Source organism: Sebastes umbrosus, chromosome 19 (genome assembly GCF_015220745.1).
Source record: "Sebastes umbrosus isolate fSebUmb1 chromosome 19, fSebUmb1.pri, whole genome shotgun sequence".
Taxonomy (NCBI): Eukaryota; Metazoa; Chordata; class Actinopteri; order Perciformes; family Sebastidae; genus Sebastes; species Sebastes umbrosus.
In genome coordinates, this window is record NC_051287.1 from 18,845,654 (window position 1) to 18,861,194 (window position 15,541).

General features: G+C 39.5%; 1 protein-coding gene across 6 annotated transcripts in view; it reads left to right on the forward strand.

The window, feature by feature from the left end:
- The first annotated feature begins 1,056 nt into the window (after positions 1–1,056).
- Positions 1,057–15,541, forward strand: part of LOC119478105 (spermatid perinuclear RNA binding protein) — a 102,443-nt gene continuing 87,958 nt past the window's right edge. For 2 of the 6 annotated variants that reach the window (XM_037752539.1, XM_037752537.1), the window contains exon 1: positions 2,762–2,971. The gene's annotated coding sequence lies outside the window, so the exon portion shown is untranslated. Of the gene's footprint in view, positions 1,202–2,761; positions 2,972–15,541 lie in introns of those variants that run through there. The other 4 variants (XM_037752540.1, XM_037752541.1, XM_037752538.1 and 1 more) reach the window with 3 other exon arrangements.

The following is a 15,541-nucleotide window of genomic DNA, read 5'->3' on the forward strand; positions in this document are numbered from 1 at the left end:
CAACCAGGAAATAAACTGGGACACATTTAGAATGTTTACATTTAAATCTGTGTAGAGGGTCTAAATATTGTATATTCGTTACATCACAAATGGGCAGAAATCCTGACAGCTTGTTTCAAATGCAGAGTTTCTGAATACGGGCTGTGTGTATTTCCCTGTGGATTGAGTGTTTCGATACTTTCACAGTATTTGTATAGGACTTAAATGGACTGTTTGTAACTTCTTACAGGTATAAATTTAATGGGTCGGGAACCCATGCGCATATGCGCGCTCGCGTGTGACCGGAGTCTCTGCTCCTCTTCCTGCCTGCCTTCACTCACACACCGCTTGCGTTCTCGCTGTCTCGCTCCACCTCTACACGTGCATGCGCACACATTACACACTGCAGGAGAGTTAGTTTAGCTCTGAGAATATGTAGTGAATGTGGACGTTTGTGCAGAAATAAATGCTGCAGCTCTTCCAGACCAACAGAGGTTTCTAGTGTCTTGTGAAGTGACGGTGCTCCGCAGCGAGAAACGTTATCGTTTACGACCGGGTGCCGTGTCTCCCACCGGCACCCGGTCGGAGACGATAACATTTCTCTTCCTGCTTCAGCCTCCGGAAAAGCCAACACTAGGATCAACAGTGATTCATGGAGAGACGTTCGTCTGGTCAGCTAACATTACTGCCAAGCAGGTGAAATATAGAGCGATAACCAATGCTGACTTTCGTTGATTTAGCCGCCAAAGGTGTCGCTGTTAACAAACATTTCTGAAAGTTACAAATAGTCCCTTTAAGCCTGCTTTATAATAAAAAAAAACATTAAAATCTAATTTTTTTATAATATGGGACCTTTAATATAATTTTCTCTGACTCACACACACACACACACACACACACACACACACACACGGGGAAGGGATCAATATTATGCAAGGATATATATTATGCACCAATCTGTTCTCTTCTTTCTCTCTGTCTCATCCTCTCATCCTGCATGGGTGCATGTTTTTACCCGTTAACCGTACAGGTGAATGACGGCTCGAGCCGCTCCACCAATTAGGGAGCACTGAGCGTGACCACGTGAACAAATCCCGTCGTCTAAATTCCCGGTCGAGAGGCTGAGCAGCTCGGAGTGAGCGGCAGAAAGAAGCGCTGAAAGCCACACTGAGACTGAGAGTGGGAAGTATTGGGCAGATTTACTGGAGGCGGAGGAGTGCAGGTAAATGGCTCTTTTTTTCCTGACTATACACTTTGTGTCTGTCTGTCTCACCTGCTCTGTTTGCGGGTAACAGATGCTCGGAGCTCTGGGACAGGATGGATTACATTCTCCTCCTTCTCCTCCGATCCTTGGACAGGACAAAACAGCATCATCGGCTGCTTTGCTCTGCACAGTCTGCGCATTGAAACTCGGCCACCACCACCACCACCTCCTCCCTCTCTCTCTCTCTCTCTCTCTCTCCCTCTCTCTCTCTCTCGGCTATTGATAGTTGACAGAAGACCTTGTAATCCCTGACTGATCTGGCTGAACCGACCACACAGCCAATTGCACAACAAAGAATGTTGATTGAACTTTATTTCGCTTGGAGATTTGTTTAAATTGGTAACGTAGATTAGATGCGAGAGGGGGGAGCGTGAGAGAGGATTCTTTTTGGTGCTGCATGCAACCAGGCAAGCAGAGGCAAGCTTTTATATTGCTGAATTATTTATAAGACTGTCTGGGAGAGAGTAATGCTTCTCTGGAGAGGGAGTCAAGGCTCCTTCTAATCGGGATTTCTACCCATTTTCACTCGCACATATATATTTTTTTACTTTGTCCAGTTTAAGCTTTAAGGCTTTGAGTTTCTTTTTATTGTTTTGGTAAATAAATCAAATGAAATGCTGACAGGATTTGGCGAAAAATCAATTAAAAATGATTGAATCAAGCATTAATGAAGTAAGAAAAGGACAACTCTGATTTCAGCTTCTCAAATTTTTCCAAAGATTTGCTGATTTCAATGATTCATATATCACTCGAAATTGAATATCTTTGAGTTTTTGGACTGTTAATCGGACAACATAAGCACTCTGGGAAACTTGTTAATCATGAACATTTATCTGACATATTACAGCCTCAATTTATAGATTCATCTAAAAAAAATATTGCCAGGTTAATTGATGGTGAAAATAATCAATAGTTGTATAGCCCTAATTAAATTAAGATGCCAGAACAGCCTTTTCTAGTGTTGTCTACAGATTTGCTCCAGCTGTTTATTCCACTCTCTTTTCTACTCGTCTCAAATGCTTCCTCAGAAAAAAACACACATATATATATATATATGTATATATATATATATAATAATAATAATAATAATCTTTATTTATATAGCACCTTTCAAAACACAGTTACAAAGTGCTTTTCAATAAAAAATAAAATAAACAATAAATTAATTAATAATAATAATAATAATAATAATAATAATAATAATAATAATAATAATAATCATATTTATTTATATAGCACCTTTCAAAACACAGTTACAAAGTGCTCTTCAATAAATAAATAAATAAATAATCATAATAATAATAATCTTTATTTATATAGCACCTATCAAAACACAGGTACAAAGTGCTTTTCAATAAAATAAAATAAAATAAATAAATAAATAAAAGCACCGCATTTTGCCCTGCTATGTTTCTGCCTCTTTCTCAGCCCTACTCCACCGGAATGAATCGACCCCCCGTCTGCGCATGCGCACTGCCGCCTCCATTCATCTCTAGGGATCTCGCTCTCTTCCTCTTGTCTCGTGCGAGAGAGAGAAGAGAAACCAGCAGGCGGCTCCGGGGCTCGCGCTCTCTCGGTTGTCAAGGCTCCTCACCAGCAGTCTGACTTCTCTCCTCGCTGCTGCGGCTGCACGCTGACAGCTCGCTGTTTTGTGTCGGATTTTCTGCCTATTTGGATTTCTATGTTTTGGTAGAAGTGACGGACTATCAAGAGCTTCTCGTTAACACCGTAAGTTGGTTGATATTTTATTTCTAGCTTGTTTTTTTCCTGTATTTTAAGAGGGTTTATGTTGTCACACCGTGAGAGAAACCTCTCTGCGTGCTCTTGGTCGACAGAGTAGATGAGTAGATCAACTCTATTGTTTCGTTATCTGTTTTACCTTTACTTTCGCTTTTTTCCCCGTGGCAAGAACAAAAAGAGGAACTTTTTTTTCCACGTGATGAAACGTTAACTTTTCCTCGTGTTTGTGAGTGTCCAGTCAGTGTTAGTGGACGGTGTTTTGGTGGTTTATCCTGCAAAGAGTTGAGTGAGATGAGGAGGTGCTGGTGGCGGTGGCTCATCTTTTATAGCAGGTGTTTGATAATAACCCACTTCCGCAGTGTGCTGCGAGATATCGCTCCTATTGTCAAGTCTGTTTAATATTTATTTAATATTGTTGGGTTATTACTAGAGGTCCTGCTATAGTTGAGGTGTCACAGTTGTTTATTTAGAATTAACTGTTGTTTTTTCAGTATTGTTTTCATTTCCCCTTTTTTAACCTTTCCTTAGGGAACCAAAACAAAGTTATTGAAACACCGAGTTTCATCATCGAGCTCATTTCCTCACACTACAGTACATACTATCTTCTCTGTTTTGTGTGTGTGAATGTTTATTTGTTCATTTGTTTTGCACAATTTAAGACTATACAACATAACAAAAACAATAAATTAATAATATACAGTGCAGGAAGAGGCAAAAAAACCCACTGGGTTTATCTGAAGCCTCCACCTAGAGACAAGTTTAATATAAAGACATAATATGACTACATAATAGTGATAACAACCAATTAGGACAAGATATACTGTATATATGTGTGCTGCGTGGAAGTGTATTGTTAGTGTTTGTGAGGAGGATATTGATTTAAATATCTATAAAGACTTCTGGGCAATCGTAACCAAACAACATTGTGAGTGGGAAAAAATAAAAAAACATATAAACAGATACATGGACAACAAGCTATTACAAGACAGTAATTAAATGACACTTTAAACGACTTTTGAAACATTGTGTGAAAAATGTGTTTGTTCTATAGGGTGACCAGATCCCAACAAACCAAATGTGGGACAAAGAATATGTTTGTGTGTGACAATGTGGGACTTTAATGCTGAGAAGTATAGTCTTCAATTTTGATATAATGTCTATCGAACTTAAAAAAATCAACATTTCTATTTCGTCCCTTAGCTGGTAAGGCAAGGCAAAAGGCAAGGCAGCTTTATTTGTATAGCACATTTCAGCAACAGGGCAATTCAAAGTGCTTTACATAAACATTCAAGAACATTGCAACAAAGTGCAAAAAAACATTAAGACATAATTAAAACAGTTATAAAAACATTAAAGATTAGAAAATAAAAACAAGCTAAAAATAAAAGCCAGGATAGAAGCTAAACTAGAATATAACACACAAGAGTAAAAGCTCTAGTGCAGTATAAGATCATTATCTGGTTTCATAAAAGGCAGCAGCAAACAGGAAAGTTTTGTAACGTCTCTATGCTTTGCCCTCTGGTTGAAAACATTTTGCAAGAACTCTTTTTGAAACACCTTCCACCGGCTTCACCTAGTTATAAGTATAGTTTAACAGTCTTTGTTGTTGTTGCATTTACTTTTCTTTGCTTGTGACTTTTCCCCGTATAGCAAAGACAGGTTAACCTGCACTTGACCCTCGTGATGACAGCCTTCCCTGCTCTCTTCACAGCCATCTGATAAAAGCCATATTTTAGAAAAGCGTCTGCCCTGCGGTGGTTTGGCTTTTGAGAACTATAGCCGATATATATCAGAATGTGGGACATATAGTATCAAGGGACAAGGGATAAAAATGCAGTGCAGTCCGTCATAAAGTGTGTGACACCTGTTCACCCTAGTTTGTTCCTGTGTGTGTGTGTGTGTGCATGCGTGGGTGGATTGAAGTGAATGACAGTGAAAAAAAGAAATGCTGAAGTGCCCGTACCTCCGTTCTTGCTGAACCAGCTTGTTGGCGTACCTAAACCTGTTAAGTGATTGTAAACTAACACCTTATTTCTGTGTCTTACAACAACTAGAAAGACCACAACAGGCATATCAGCTTGTCAGTGTACAAAGGTCTTCTTCCCACCTGCCTGTAGGCTGCTATCATGCAAATCTTTCCTAACACTTCCTCTTGGTGCTGAAACAGCACTATTGCAGATTCGGCAGCATGCCATTTTTTATGTGTGGACAGCGGGGCTGGGACGATCCACCTATCTCCTGATTCAGTACTATCACGATACTTGGGTGCTGATTCAATACGTATTGCGATTTTTAAGTATTGCGATTCAATCTTCTGATTTATTGCGATTTTTGTAAACTTTTTTAACACTAGACTGTGGGAAAAAGTTGAATCATACACTTCTAGGGAATTTTTCATTTGAAAAATATCAAAATTAATTTATTAAAATGTTTGATTTTCAGCATGTATGTAGTCAGAGATGTCCTGAAATCAAATATATCTGTAATTGTCAGGCATTATTTATTATTTTTTTTCCCAACAACCCAAAAATCAAAGAATAAACACATTTCCCTCACAATTAAGTGGTATTTTCTTTTTAATTTATAAGGGACATGTAATGTTTTATACTTCTGGTGAATATGATCCAATCAATCTTATTTCCATATATGTATTTTGTATATACAGTTCCCTTTTGTTAACACCTTATTTTGAAAACCGGACGTAGTCACACGTGTATACTTCCGCTAACTTCTCCAAGTCCGTCGCTAGCTCTCCCGTCAGCTCCGTTCTCTTTATACATCCGTGGTCAGCTCTATCGGGGCTGTTTGAATGCATTTAACATAAATGTCAGTATATGGGTGCTCTACAGTTGTAGCGCCGGCCGATGTGACCACAGAGATGCGAATGGCGGCTGGCTTGACCGCACGTTACCGCAATACGATACGACAGATTTAGCATGCAGCTTTAGCCATGATGTCTAGCTCTTCTTTTCCCTGCAATATTAGAAACCCAAAGTGTTTCTATACTTTACTGTATGTGTAGTTGTTTACCACTTTGGATTTAAAATGTGAGGGTGCAGGTCGTACCCACGCGTACCCTCCGCCGTTTTCTGCTTTGTCGTTTTGGCCGGCTGCGTTTTGTTTTGGTTGACGGGTACGGAACGCCTATGATGTCACGTTACTCAGACTACAACAATAAAAGCGGTCACTTCCTTCTACCTCCGCATAGACTCAAATGAAGCAAATATATTGATTCTGACATTAACATTTTTTTTTCAAAATTGTAAAAAAAAAAAAAAAATCACAAAACATAGATGAATCGATTTTATTTCCATCCCTAGTGGACAAGTTGTTTTTCTGTATTCATTGACTGAGCTGTATTGGTCTCCGCTGTGGTCTCTGTTGGTTTCAGTAGTTTATCAGCTCCTTGTGCCAGGTGGCCTCCAGGCTTGACTAATGGCCTGTTGCCTTTGGGTTATTTTTGGTTGCTCCACCCTACTCCACCCGGTTTCATGTGCAGGAGCTGCCCCTGCTACAGTAACACACTCGGTCACACCTGCCCTGCTTAGATCGAAATGTGGGGCGTCTTTGTTTCAATGCCCAGCCCTTGCTTCACTTAGATAGAGTTGATTTATGAAGTGGAAACACAGACGCGTCTTTAGTTGTTGCTTGTTGTGGCCATATAATGCTCCTCTTGTGCTGCATACAGTGGACTTTGTGAGAGTGACAGATGGAGTAATTACATTCTTGCTTTTTCAAATATGCGTTTGAGAAATTGTCAGTGATTTGCTTCTTTTCTTGTGTGTATTTATGTCTCTTTTCTGTGATGGACAAATACCCAGCGGCGACTTCACAAAGTGAGCACCAGGAATGGGGCAGGTTGAGAAAGTGTCTGTGTGTGTGTGTGTGTGTGTGTGTATGCGCCAGGCCCCCATGAGCACTTTCTACAGACTCTTTCTCGTAAGCATCGACTTGGCAGTGAACTCTCTATCAGTATCGATGAGATAAGAGGATGAGAACGAGAGAGGGCTGATATTGTACTGTATGATGCACAGTCCGTCTTTGGCTCTCTCTCAGTATTTCTTTTTGCGAGAATTGTTTTCTTTTTTGTATTTCTCTCCTCACTTCTTTTGGAAAATGTGGTACACTCTTTTTCTTAGACAGTTTTTTTTCTTCATTTTGCTCGGCATCTCTAAGCCCCTTTTTGTATTTCTTTGTCCTCTTAGACTTACATATAAGAAAGACATACATTTCAGTCTTTGATTTAGTGCATTATTTACTTATCTTTGACATTTTGAGAAGGTAGACATTGAATTACACACATAAATCATTTGATCAGAATAACCCAAATATTTTTTCCATATAAAATAGGGCTCTTTTACCATTCTATATTTAGCTTTTGGTGTTTGATCCTCTTATCAAACAGGTGATTGAAGCACAAGGGTTATGGATTGCTTCAATGGATTTGGAAATTGATTTAATTTCCACTAATGGAACTCACTTGGGCTCAGATTCCCAGACTAAGGACACATACACTGAGCATGCATGACAAAGACAAACACAGAGACAGTGGATTGACAATTAAATAACAGCCACAAGCCACAAACCAGAAGAGCACGGTTGTGTAAGGTACATTTGTTCTAATCTATTCCACACGCAGTCGGTTAAACAAAGTACAGCATTTAATTTGTTTTCAAGTAACGTCCCATCGGTTTTACTTATTTAGCCCAAAATCACAAATTTGCCTCTAATGGCTTTGCAATTTAGCACAGCATACACCGTCTATCCTTAGATCCTCGATTCTGATAAGGAAAAACTCCTAAAAAAAGAAAAGGTTAAGGTGGGGAAATCGGTAAGAATAACAGTTTTATTTAAAAAATGAAAATGTCTGGTCTCGGTCCTCTTCCCTTTTTCTGTCTGTATGTATAGCCTGGCTCAGCCTTTTTTTTTTCTGCAAACCCATCCGTGCAAGTGTCTGTTTTATGTACGCTTGGAGCAGCGTCGCGGCCCCTCGGCTGCTTGGGTTCTGGTTTGCCTTAAATTATGTTCTTGGTTTAAACTGTTTAGAATCTCATACACAATCAGTAGCAGAGGACTCACAGTTACAGTATTGCGTCACGGGATGCCTCTCTCTTTCTCCTGCCGCTGCCTCTGCTGCAGCGTGTGTGTGTGTGTATTCTGGTGCCCAGTGCCTATCAGCGAAACAGGAGTCAGCCCACCAGTTCTCAGATTCTAGCATACAGCAGCACATTTAGAGTCTCATCTGGCAAGGAAATGTAGCACTAATCCAATTGGCTGGAGCTTTAGTAAAAGCTTTCCTAATTGGCCGATATGGCAGCTGGCTGCCAAGGTTCCTGTAAGCACAACGGGGAGTTGGGGAGAGTCCCAGTGGTGCAGGAGAGACTGAACAAAGGGCAGATAGCAGAGTGTGTGTTTTGAATATTCCCTCACATGGCAATATAAAGGAAGAACCCATCTGCACCCTGCTGACTCAGATCCATCCAGCTGACCGTATCTCATTTTCAGCTGTGTTGTTTGCCAAGCACGCATGCAAATACACACATGCAAACACCCCCCTACGCATTCCATGTGCAGGAACAAGAATGGCTTTCGTCACACAAACATGTTTGAGGAAATAGCTTCCCAACTGGCTGAGGAACAATGTCATTAACACAGGAATATTGACTGTGTGTGCGTGTATTACAAGAGGAAGAGTGGCTCTTTGCAGAGAGAAAAAAAATGCTGCTACCAACATCCACTGCAGCCATCCCTGTTTCCTTTCACCTCAGTGTGGAATCCAGGAATAGCTCAGAGTGACAGAGACAAGAGATGAGCGAGAGGGAGGGAAACAAAGAGGGACCCGCCAGACAGACAGAGGCAGAGAGTGTGAGAGATGGCCATGTAAGGTTTCCTGCACCACCACCACCACCACCACCACCACCACCCCACACAAACACTGAACCTTAAATGAACTGTTCAGGGTTTAGTTTCTCAAGTCGCTGTTATCTTGAACTTTGACCTTGCGTGGCTGCTTTACAATGAAACAAAGGCAGCCTTCACCAGAGGATGCATTGGGGGTCTTGTAATAATAGTGAGTTCCTCCTGAGGAATGGCATGTTTTGTTTGCATTCTCATTGTATTCATACATACAATAGCAGTGCTGTTGCTTAATGTACTGCATATTATGAATTAATTCCCCATTAGGCCCTGAAACCCTTTGTAAACAAGTTAGTTAACTTACAACTTGGTACTTCTCAGAGCTCATGATTTGCAAGTACAAAAGTTTAATTTCCTTTTTATGCTTGCTCATATGATTTTTTTTGAACACTTGGACAATTACTTATGGCTGTCAATCGATTACAATATTTAATCGCAATTAATTGCATGATTGTCCATTATCAATCACGATTAATCGCAAATTAATCGCACATATTTTATAGATTTGTCAAGTATTTAACACTCTTATCAACATGGGAGTGGACAAATATGCTTGCTTTTTGCAAATGTATGTATATATTTATTATTGGAAATCAATTAACAACACAAAACAATGACACATATTGTCCAGAAACCCTTTCAAGCACTGCATTTAGCATAAAAAAATATGCTCAAATCATAACATAGCAAACTCAAGCCCAACATGCAACAACAGCTGTCAGTGTTCTAACTTGACTATGACTTGCCCCCAAACTGCATGTAATTATCATAAAGTGGGCATGTCTGTAAAGGGTACTCATAGAACCCATTTCCATTCACATATCTTGAGGTCAGAGGTAAATGCCAGTTTTTTCTCGCCAAAATTTAGTGTAAGTTTGGAGCATTATTCAACCCCCTTTCCGACAAGCTAGTATGACATGGTTGATACCAATGGATTCCTTAGGTTTTTCTAGTTTCATATGATACCAGTATCTTCACTCTAGCTTTAAAACTGAGCCCGCTGCAACCTAAAAAAAGTTGCTTTAATGTGTTAAAGAAATCAGTGGCGTTAAAATGAATTTGTGTTAACGCGTTATCGCGTTAACTTTAACAGCCCTACTATTATGCATTCCTATGGAGAACTAACTGGTAATGAAATCTGTCACTTGGATTCTTTATTAAGTAATCATTGTCTCTGTAGCAAGTGAAAGAAATTTGATAACTTGAATTATTGCAGCTGTTGCAAACGCATATAGACAAGCACTAATTTGGCTTTATATAAAAGGTCACTTGTTCAATTAATGTAGAAGCAGAGTGGATACGAATTTGTTCAGTGTATGACACGTTTCTCTCATGAGAAAAATATATAATAAATATGAATAAATAAATAGAAATATTTCTCTAATTAGCGAGGCCAGTGAAGGACAAATGACACGCAGCAGAGTGTGTTTATCATCTTTGCTTTACACAAAGAAAGTTAAATATTGACATTTTTTATCACAGGGGAAAATGCTCCAGATGGCATTGTAAACCACTAAATGTGGGTTTACGCAGAATCCCTGTCCTATAAAGTGAGATGAAGCTCAGAGAATGCATTTGATCATACCATACTGACCCTGAAAGGGAAATAATGGGAAAAATGTCTCTATCAGGAAAAAAATGGTCACTTTACATTAAATTTGAGGAATAAGTGTAAACATGCTTATATTATTGATTGAAGTGTGTATGATCAACATTTTTCTTATAGAATTTTTTTTACAAAATCTGAGCCACATGCCGCTTGACTATTTGAGCATCGCTAGTGTCATTGGGTGAAGGTCATATATTTATGGAGGGAAGCTTTCAGAAGTTTCACTCTCTGCATATTCCATTTCACTTGCTGATGTGATGATGGATTTACCAGGAAAGAGGTTGGCGTGACGGACATATGGGCGAGGACAGTTAAGAATGTGCCTTTTTATTGCATTGGTGGGTTTGTTAGAGAGCAGTTAGCATTACCGCAACCGTTGTTTCTGCACTAATCATTAACAGGTCAACAATACCACATCTTTAACATTATTGATGAGCAGTATAAGGGTAGACAGTGAACATAGAACAAGGGCAAGGTGTAGATGGGATTAAGAAGTGGCACAGTGAGTGGAGGTTATCTTGACAGCTCCAGTTCTCAGGAGCAAAACAAACATTCATATCCTTCTTGGTTCACTTTGAGTTTGTGATTTTTTGCTGTTAATCACAGCTTTGTACTTTGTACTTTGTACTAAACAGAAATAAAAAGTCAAGGAGACAGGAAACGGGCCATGGGAGCCCTCAATGAAGTGAAGGAGACAGATGCAAAGAATGGAAGAAGTTAGAAGAATGTGAAAGGAGGGAATTAGTTACATCCAGTTACAGTTACATGCTTACCCATAACCTGTTTACTGTGAATACCTGTATGACGGTAACAGCTTGACATGGATAATTAGTCGATTTACCCAACAACCCAGATTTACATGAGGTGACAGACAATTGAAGAAATGTCCGGTTGGATATGTTGCAGTGAAATGGAGGACTTTTGTTTTGCCGTTTTATTGTTTTCAATTTGATTAATTCCCTGAGCACTATGACGGTCCAATTCATAATAATGGACTCTGACGTGTGGGTTGAAAAGTGCAGTCACAGATTATGGATTGTGGGGTTTAAATGCAATCCCTGTTACTTGTGGTGTGACATGAAAATCGCTTCCTCCATTTGCTCCATTTTTTTTTACTGCTACTTACTCATGTTGTTCTTTTTTCAAAAATGCATGATTGCATCCTTTTTACTCTGATACTTTTGTTGTGGTGTGCACAATCAAAACTCTTAAAAAAAGCAAGACTAGACTGTTTACATGCCAAAATAGTTCCAAGATTAAGTATTACTACTTTACATGTACTCTAATATTCCACTATTATTCCAAGTATGACAATATTCCTAATTTGTTACGGGGCCATGTAAACAGCATTCTCTTTGGATATTCTGATATAGGCCTTATTGTGAATGGAGCACTTTCTGATTAAGACATGGGATATGCCAATATTATAACTACCCGACAGTTTGCAGAGATGCATGCCCAACAGAAAGCCCACATTTCTGGCCAGAAGGAGAAACACACCTACTTTAAACATTATGAAAAACTTGGTCATCAACAGGTTTTTGGACATGCGCAAATATCGCAACGCTGGCCTTTTCAAGAAGGTGGTTGAAGGAATGAAAGAGGGGGGGGGCTGTGTTTGCCTGGTCGAACAAGTCCACCACCGGTTACGCTAATCAGAGTATGCTATGCACGGCTGCATGTAAACGGAAATATTAGTGAAATATTCATTTTCATTAGCCATGTAAACAACTTAGTAGGAATTTTGTCTTTTTTGGAATAAGGGCAAAAAATGTAATATTTTGTGCATGTAAACATGTAACAATGTTAGTATGATAACCTGGTTGAGATATATTTTTTCCGTTATTATTACAATTTTCAGCATATAGCATTTCTCTAGCCTTAGCAAAAATGATGCCATGCATATACACACATACTGAAGGAAGTGAAGGATTGAGTGAAGAGAAAGTCTTGACAGTTTGGTATGGGAGGCCCATCTGCTCTATCACTCAACTAGTGTGACTCACTGAGTGTCACCTCTCTGCTCTGCCTAGTCGCTCACACACGCACACCCACTAACGGCAACATATAACGCATATAGTGTTCACATGTTGTTAACCCATTTGCACAGACCCCAGCCGAACTCTTGAGGTCTCTCTCACTCTCACAAACATGTGCACGCAACCTTCCCCTATCCCCCTCCTCTAATGTCCCAGCTCTGCTTACCGCATCAAAAAGAGCTTAGATCAGGGAAACCATAGCTTGCTCTCATGCGGACTTCCTGGAAGATCAGGCTATTTATTCAAACCACGCACTCCATGTTTGGACTGTGACTGGAGAGTTTCCAGTTTGAATCCCAGTATAGTTTAACAAATTTGGTTGAACCAAACCACTATCAAGGTGCTGCAGAGCAGGGCAGTCACTTCCATTTGTTCCAACATGCGGATGAAGACTGTAGTTGTACTTGGACGTTTCATTATTATATGATAACTTGTGCATGTTTGTAATATATTACACTGTAATTTATTTAAAAACAAGTGAGAATATTTAACAGAAAAATCACATCATGTTTTAACTTAGGTATAATCAATTGTATTCGTAACAGTTTATACAAAGTGAACGGCTGTTTGTCGATCACAGTGTGACATGCTGTTTATGAGCTTCATCTGTCATTGTTAAGACTCTCCATTCATTTGTCTTATTAATATATTAGACAGAGCAGATGAAGTGTTGTTGGATACCCACTTTGATAACAAATACAAAAGTACTGCCAGCTCTTGTTGTAGGTTTGTAGTGTCTGCTTGTTGTAGTTGTTAACATAATCCAGCTCAATCTGCCTTAATCGGCATTTAACAACAAACAGTGCTAAACGTTGAAGTGGATCGACTTCTTGTTTTGAGTCCAAAGAAGCCATTGTTTCCACGATTTAGTTATGATGAATAGCACCATCTTTCAGGGTTATACTCACACTCACTGCAGGCAAGTCTGTCTCCATTAGACCGATCTAAAGCATGCATTTGTGCCGCTTTGAAAGGAACCCGCGAGAAAAAGTCTTGGGACCAATTTTGAGTCCTTCACCACAGTTTGAGAACACAGGCATTATGGAAATAAGAATGGAAAAAAAAAACTCCACTATATTTGAATTGGATCTCTGGAGAAATGAGGAAAAATTATACTTCGCTCTAAATAAAATATCTCAATGATACTATGGCTTTGTGTGTGTGTGTGCATATGCGTGCCTGCAGGCGATATTTCCCTCTCTACTACAATGACCCAGTGACCGGTGTTAGCAGATTAATTGCTGCTTTCATGTTAAGCTGTGGCGTATCACCCCGTAATTGGTAATGGAGATTATCAGTGAGATGCCGTCTGGGTCTCTGCATGTGTGTGTGCGCACGGGGGGTGTGTGAGATTTCTTTATCTGATTAGGAAGTTTATCTAGTAAAGTAGGATTTATGGGATTCTCCCTCTGCACACACACACCGGCCCACGCTGACAAGTGTACTAGCGGAGGAAGAGGATCACATGCAGAGTGCATGTCTCTGCAGAGCTGGGTGTTATTCACAAAATTGTTTTGCATATTGCAATGCCTTTACTGAATTCTCAGACGGACTATGACTTGTGACACGCGGACATGTTACCTCTACATTATTTCTCTTTAAGGCTTAAAGTTAAATTTGGGCTGTCAATCGATTAAGATATTTAATCACGAATATTCGCACGTTTGTCCATAGTTAATTGCGATTAATCGCAAATTAATAACATTGTTTTAGTGCTGAAATGATTTGTTGTTGATTAGACAATTGACATAAAATTGACAATTAATAATTGATTAATAGTGCTTTGAAGTAAAAACGCCAGATACACTGGTTACAGCTTTTCAAATATGTTAGGACTGTAAATTGAATATCGTTTAGACTTTTTTTGGGCTCAGACTAAAAAACTTACAGTAGGTGCTTGATATTATTTTTCATATTTTGTAGACTAAATGATTGTTTAACCACACTAAGAGATTATTAGCTGCAGCTTGGAAATGCTCTCCTTTGCTATCTAATTTCATCACTTGAGTATATACTTTACGTTACCAGATAAGTCAATGACATGAACAACAAGATGAAACAACAGATTTTATGCTTAAAAATGGTGAAAAATAGTATGTACAGTATCAATGACAGTAAAGTGATAAAATGATGTGTATATGTGCGACTTCATGGACGCCCAGCGTGTAGAATCAAAGATATTAATGTACAGTACTTGTACACATACTTGTTTCATATGCCTCAGAGCCACTGAGGTGTATCCACCCGTGTTTGTTGTGCTTGCAGGGAGGATGGGGATGAAAAGGATGCAACGGAGCAGCACACACTGCCACACACACACACACACACACACACACACACACACACACACACACACACACACACACACACACACACCATCACACATACATGGCTATGAGCAGACACATAGCACTCGCAGGGAAGCTTCACCATATTTCTCCTGAGATCTTTTGGAGCCACATCATCGTCTCACTCCAGCACACACATCATTGTCAGCCTGACTTGCCTATGTGTGTGTGTGTGTAGCTATGAAGGGAAAAGGAAGGACTGGAGTGCAAGAAATGTGCAAAAATAGTTGACTTTGCTTGTGTGCATCTGTATGATTTTGCTTGAATTAATAAGCCATCTTTGAAATATTGGAAAATTGCACTTTTACACTTGTAAACTTCCTTTTTTTGTGGAAATTAACAGGGTAAAAAATTCTGGAAATATGATTCTACCAGTTTTTCTACAGTACTACAGGTACCGTAGGTAGGTACCGGGGATCAGGGCTCGAGACTAATTGCATACCGTCATTCCGGGGATGAATTGAAAAATTGCCTGATAATGCTGCAATGTTAACAACAAATCCGTGTTGAAATCGGCAGAAGGAGAGCTAGTTAACGTTAGCTGTTAGCAGCCGGTGGGTAGCACAGTTCTGCTTGGCTAAATAACAGAGCTAACAGCTAACGTATGGAGGTTGCATTGAGGTACATTATGATGCCTTCAATCTCT